We start from the raw sequence: 7290 nt of genomic DNA on the forward strand, positions 1-7290 counted from the left end.
AGGAAGAAATTAAATATTTTAATTTAGATCAAAATTAGTTTGAGCCGCTCTCTTGTCAAACACAAAACCAATAACAAAACATTATAATTTAGATAAGAGTTTGAGTCGCCTTACTGCCAAACACAATACTAATAATAACTATTCTAATTATGATAAAATTAAAGATTATAATTGGATAAAAAGTATTTTGAACTGTGGTCCCGTCTTAACAAAAATATATATTATAAAATAAATAAATAATTATTTTAGCCACTTTTCCGTCAAACATAATACTAATAAAAAATTTATTATTATTTAGATAAAAATTAGTTTGGGCCGCCTCCCGTGCCCGTCAAACACAATACTAATCGAGAATCATTCACGTTATCATAAAATAAACATATGATTCTTATTTTATTTGTTAATTATTTTTATTTTATGATTCCTATTTATTAATTTAAAATTATTATTCTTTTATGGTTCTAATTTTTTGCTATTAGTTTTTTAATGATTATTATCTTTACAATCATTTATTTTTTATTCGAAATTTAAGAAAATTATAAAACTAAATTGGAAATAAAAATTGTACGTATTACCTTACAAATCTTAAATATAAATTGTATTTTATCTATGATTATTATTCTAAATAAATATGATCCTATTCTTTTTGGCAATCTTAAATAAGAAAAAAATTGCATTGCCTTTAGAATTCGGAAAAAAAAGGATTATATTAATTTTTGAAATCTTTCAGCTTGATTTTTTAAATTATAATTATAATTAGATAAAAATTATTTTGAACTGTGGTACCGTTTTAACAAAAAAATATCATAACATTGAAAAAAAATATATCAGCCACTTTTAGGTCAAATATAATACTAATAGAAAATATATTATTATTTAGATAAAAATTGGTTTGGGCCGCCTCCCGTGCCCGTCAAACAAAATACTAATCAAGAATCATTTACATTTTTATAAAATCAATATATGATTCCTATTTTATATATCCTATTTTTTTGTTAATTATTTTTATTTTATGATTTTTATTTATTACTAAAAAATTATTATTCTTTTGTGGTTCTAATTTTTTTGCTATTAGTTTTTTTTAATGATTATTATCTTTACAATCTTTATTTTCTATACGAAATTTTAAAAAAAATTATAAGACTAAATTGAAAATAAAATTTGTACGTATTACCTTACAAATCTTAAATATAAATTGTATTTTATCTATGTGTGTTAGTTTAAATAAATATAATCCTACTCTTTTTAGGATTCTTAAATAAGAAAAGAATTGTATTATTTTTAAAATCTAAAAAGAAAAGAATTGTATTAACTTTTGAAATCCTTGAACCTGATTTTTTAAATATATTCCTATTTGTTTTAGGATTATTACACCGGGAACACAGCACTAGGATCACGTGGCACAGACAAAGCAGCTGAAACTCTACTCAACAAGGGGGACACTGGGAATAGTCAAAGCACCAACAAAGACACCAAAGATCAATCTCAAACTAGGGTTCCTCAAACCCCCAATTTGCAGGAACTAGAGAAGGGGGCAATTGAGGCCTGCAAATACTGGTTCCTTTTGGAACATGGAATGGCTGAATCATTTCAGAAGGGTAACTATAGCCTGGTCCCAATAGCTCTCGCCCGGATCGACTACTTGAAGGACGCAATTGAACCTGGATTGCTTCAGGAGGGACTTAAAGGGGAAGAGGAAGCTCTATGGGCAATCCATAGATTCCTCTTCAACGAAGGGTGGTGGGCACGTGCCGAAAATCTGAAAGTAAAAGGGGCATCTACGAACCACAAAGAAGACACCGTCCTGATAAATTTCCTACAAGCGAATGCTGAGCTAATCCACCCAAACACTAGACATTTGGCAACCTCGGGAGACGCTGAAGGTATCAGAATGGCCCTAAATCAAATCCACTACAATTCACTAACGGAAAAGCATCATCGCAGTGGTCCTTCCGAAAGGGGCTCAACTAAACTATCTGATCTCCTAGACATCACTCGCTCATTCCTGAAGGGTTTTGCACAATTTGTTGAACCATCAGTCCTTAACGATGCCTTGCTTGGAAATGACAAAGCAATCTCTCTAGCACTAGGGCAGATTCATTTCCACTCTTTGGAAGCCGGAATGGATAACAACAGCAACGATAACATTTCTCAACAGGGGAGCTTCAAAGATGTGCTCCTTAAACAACACTCTCATGAGAAAAAACAGGAGGACGTGAAGACTACGAAAGCTGCAAATAACTTTAACACAAGAGGGCCAATTGGAAGCACCTATGGAATACGGACAAAAAAAGCTGAGCATACAGTATTCTTCACAGGATTCCAGGAAAATTCACATCCCAAAGATCTCTGGAAATTTTTCAAGCAAACTGCAAAGATAAAGGACATCATATTGCCTCGGAAAAGGGACAAATATGGGAAACGCTATGGGTTCTTAATCATGGAGAATGAGGAGGCAGTGCAAATAATTGTCAAAAAACTAAATTCAGCCTCTACAGAATACGGAAAACTTTACCTATCAAGAGCGAAGGATAAATCTACTTCATCAGGTCCGTCTAAGACTGCTAGGCCAGGTAAACACAGTCCAGAACTCAAATGCACACCCTCCACAAGGACTCATCCTGTGCAAGGAATATTATCTTCCCCCAAAGGATCAAATGTTGTAATGCAAGAGGCGCTTCCACAAGAAAGCTCGAAGCTGAGTCATAAAGAGGCACGCACAAATGCCCATCCACAAGTCAGAGATCATGTGCAGATCGAGGAAGTACCAATCTACAATCAAATGAGGGAGCACACAGAACTTACTATAAACCCAAGTGAGGAAATGTCCAATGTCATCAAGTCAAGCATCTTTATACGAACAGTAAAGAATGAGACAATAGACACGGTGCGGATGATAGCAGAGGGATTGGGGGCTCATAATGCGCAAATTCGTGGAATTACAGGGACCACTTTTATAGCTTTCTTTGCTAATAAAGTGGACTATGAATCGTTGGATATGGAATTCTTGCAGATTGGGTTTGTGGAAGTACGGCAAGTTAATGTAGAGGACCTCATGCCCTCAAGGAAAGCCTGGGTTGAAGTTAGGGGATTACCCATAATGGGCTGGACGGAGAGCAACTTCAGAGATCTAATACGAGACTGTGGGAATGTTTTACTCTTTAGCAAAATCTACGATGCTGAAGGTTTTTACCAACATCCCAAATTCCTAATTGAAACAAGTTACTTGGAAGAAATAAACATTCAAAGGACAATCAGCCTCCTCCGCAAAAAATGGAAAGTCAGAATTCTGGAAGTCACAGGTGATGGCATTATAATAAACGATACCCCTTCGCAAAGTGATGAAGATTTCTCACCTAATGAGGCTGTCACCACTCCAGCATTCTTCTCTCCTGTGAATCAAGGACAAGCACTTCAGACTGTTAGGTCCAAAGTATCGTAGAAGGGGGGTTGAATACGATACTCACTACAATTTAAAATTCTTTCGAATCTTGCGGATAAACAAATTGCAGTTCTGTAATGGGTTTCGTGTTCCGGATATTTATTGGGTCGGTTTCTGAGGATATGAAAATATTAAACCAACACACAATATTTTCCAAGGTATATCTGTATATTGATAAATACCTCGAAGGGTGCTATAAATCCAAACCCGAAGGTTGGCTACAATGACCACTACTACGTACACTCACAAACCCTAGCTTCTAAATATATATATATTACAAAACTAAGCTATGATTTATTTGTGTGTAGTAGTGTGCAAGGCACAAAGTCATTCCACCATAAAGGTGGTGAAGAGTGTGTGTAAATTATGAACCCACATCTCAAGTATTTATAGGCTTCTCATTAACTAACCCTAGTTAACAGAATTGAGTTGGCGCCTGGATGAAGTTGCGCTCTTGCATGAGTTTGCGCCACTAATGTTCACGGAGTGTTAGCATGACTTAGAATAAATCCAAGGAAAAGGAACTTGCGCCTGCATACAAACACTCCCCCTGTTCTCTCTCCAAAACCACAAACTTGCGCCTCCTTCAACCTGCGCTACCAAAGTTGCGCCTCACTGATGTTCACTGTGTTGGACATGTATTTTAACTAAGTTAAAATTAAACTTGCGCCCTTGTACACAGTACAAGAGTATGAGCGCAAGTTCCTTTATAACTTAGCCAATATTCCAAAAGAGGTAAACTTGCGCTAGAGTGTAACTCTCCCTGTTCTCTCTCCTGATGAGTTCGCGCCACAGGAAGGGAAGGCGTCAGTATATGTGAGTTTGCGCCAAAACAACTCCTCTGTAGTCTACTGTTATCACTCCTCCTGCAATGCCTTAGAATATAAATCAAGTGTGTGTGAAACCCTAGCTCATGAGAGACACATGACATCACATGCACATGCAAACCCTAGGGTGCCCTAGACACCTGACATCATCATATGCATGCATAATATATATAATATAATATATTATGTTGTTATTATATTAATAAATAAAAGTATATATAAATATATACACACATATATAATTTATTTATATGAACATATAATAATATATGTACATATATTTAAATATATTCTCATATATTTAAATATATATAATATATAATTATATGTAAATACAAATGTAAATATATATATAAATATATATAGAGATATATAAAGTTATTTATAAATATAAATATAAACATAAATATATATAAAGAAAAGTATATATAAATATATACATATATATAATATTTATATAAACATATAGTAATATATATATACACATATATTTAAATATATTCTCATATATTTAAATATATATAATATACATATAACTATGTGTAAATATAAATATAAATATATATATATAAAGATATATATAGCTCTTTCTAAATATAAATATATTTATGCACATAATATAATATGTATATATAGACTTAATTATATAATTGCTTATGTAAAATATAAATACATATACTATATACATATATATTTCTTTAAATATACATACATATAAATATACATATACATATGTTTAAAAAAAACATATATACATATATATTATATATATTATATTTAATTAAATATACATATATACATATATATAAATATATTTGTACATATACAAATATATAAGTGCACACATATAAATGATAGGTCACTTCCTGAGATGGCTTTGTGTGGAAGCTTGACATATGGATTTGAGCAGAGACTTTGGCATAGCTGATGTTTGGCTTGGCTTAGCTGTGGAACAAATGACTTGATATAACTGGATCAATTCTTCGATCGATAAATACTTTGCAAAACTCCGTACGTGCTGACGCTTAGTGCACTGGTCTGGTTCACAAGCGACAAACACTGAAGTTAAACATTGTACCGTCTTTGTCAACAAACATTGATCAGTCGGTTCCGGGTTAGTTTATGCTTCAGTTTGTTGATTATAAATAACCAACCAAGATATATAGAAATATCTTGTTTCAGGGGTTGCACTGAAATCTTCCGAGTACTTGGACAACATCTTCATTGCTTCCACAATCTTGAATACTTCAATCTTTATTCTTCACTGAGGCATGAACATATTAATGAACTTCTTCCAGTGAACTTATTCCTTCAAGACTGTAGATGGCTTCTTCAACCTTTGTCTTCGTATCTTCTGATTCGGGTGCAGGTGTAGTGTTATTTACTTGTCCTGTTATATTGTTGAGTTATCATCCCTATGTAACAGATAGGGTTGTCTTTACATTTAGACTTACAATCTCCCCCTATTTGTTTGTTAATCATAACAAGCAAATCCTCTGGAGGATAACTCAACTAACACTAGAAAAAGTAAAGTCCTGGACTAGTAAATAATGCTACAAAGTTTCTGGATCATATAATACATTTCCAGATTTCATGAATAGAAATAACAAATGTGCATATCACCTTTATTTCTCTTGTTCTTGCTTACCTGCCTGAAAATCTTCATAGTCTGTCTTGAAGAGAATTCAAAACATTCCATTATGCAAAGAACAATCAGCAGCTTCATTGTATTCTTCAGTGGTAATGAATAAGTTCCTTTCTACCACTTACTGAAGAATAATTGTATCACCTTATACTTCTCCTCCCGTTACCTTGATCAGGTTCCCCTTAGTGATAAGTAGCTATCTTCATTAGATGAAAGATCATCCTCCTCCTTAGATGAAAGAAAAATCTCCCCCTCAGTAGTACACAGCTAAAGAGTAGTTTAATCCCCCTTAGTTGTAGACAACAGAAGAAAGCTAACTTACTTTTTCTTCCCCCTTTCATAAATTCTCCCCCTAAATATATTCTCCCCCTTAGTTGTGGAATCCTCCAAGGATATGTGGTATCAAATAGGTCAAGGAATGTGTACAATACTTCCTGTACCAAAAGATAATCTCCCCATAGAGAACTAAACAATGCTAAAGCTGGGGTCGAAGAAAGAGTTCAGAAGAAGGGTTTACTTTGATTGGGTTGGTCCCTATGCTGAAAGAATAGGTTCCAAACGGAAAAGTAAGGAATAAAAACTGACATTCCAGTAACAACATCCACTTTGTCTTTAGGTATAAATTTGGTAATTAGTGGGTGTCTCACTAAAATGTTCTGCAGGTGTATCACTCAACACTCAATTTTCTCTCGGTTTTTGGGTAAGGGTGTCACTCACGAGTTCTGTAAGTGTATCCCTCCACACAAATACTGAGCTTCCAAAATGCTGAGTACCTGCAAGAAAATCACCTTAGCCACCCTTAAAGGGGGTCACCGGTGGTGCAATGGGAGTTCGTAATTCCCAGTCCCTGCAGACTCATCAGATAAATCCGAATCATGGTCCACAAGTTGCCAACCACTAAGTGGCTTATCCAATTAAGGATCCAGAGTTGTTTGCTCTGAGAGGTTAGAAAAAGGCTTAATTATGGCAAAGGCCTAAGTCCTCCTCAATGTCTGTGAAGACACTTGATTCAAGAGAATCATCAACCATAAATTCACACCGTGAAATGGAATGAACCGTAGTTGCTTCCGTCAATTCTTTCAACAACTTGTGAGCTTCCAATACCAATTATTATTATATGTACCTCACAAGTGTTTCACTCTTCTCAATTTCCTATGTGTTTGCACTCACTCATGCTCACATATTTCTCATTCAGATATCTAACTGGTTCTTCTCAGAATCTCACCAAGTGTTTAACTCTCAGTGTTTGGCTCACAGTGTTTCTCTCAGCACTCAAAGTATGGTCTTCTGTACCTGCATGAGAAAATCACCATAGCCCCTTCAAGAGAGGTCACTGGCGGTGCAATGGGGTTTCGTAAATCCCCGATCCTCAACCG

The 7290-nt window shown here is 34.4% G+C and overlaps 1 long non-coding RNA gene across 1 annotated transcript; it reads right to left on the reverse strand.

Moving 5' to 3' along the window:
• Nucleotides 1–1289: 1289 nt before the first annotated feature.
• LOC135147687 (uncharacterized) lies at nucleotides 1290–4549 on the reverse strand. Its single transcript, XR_010285419.1, has 2 exons — nucleotides 2516–4549; nucleotides 1290–2369 (listed from the first exon to the last, which is right to left on the reverse strand). It is a non-coding gene; the product is annotated as an uncharacterized LOC135147687 (long non-coding RNA).
• Between the last annotated feature and the right edge of the window lie 2741 nt (nucleotides 4550–7290).

Source organism: Daucus carota, chromosome 1 (genome assembly GCF_001625215.2).
Source record: "Daucus carota subsp. sativus chromosome 1, DH1 v3.0, whole genome shotgun sequence".
Lineage (NCBI taxonomy): Eukaryota > Viridiplantae > Streptophyta > Magnoliopsida > Apiales > Apiaceae > Daucus > Daucus carota.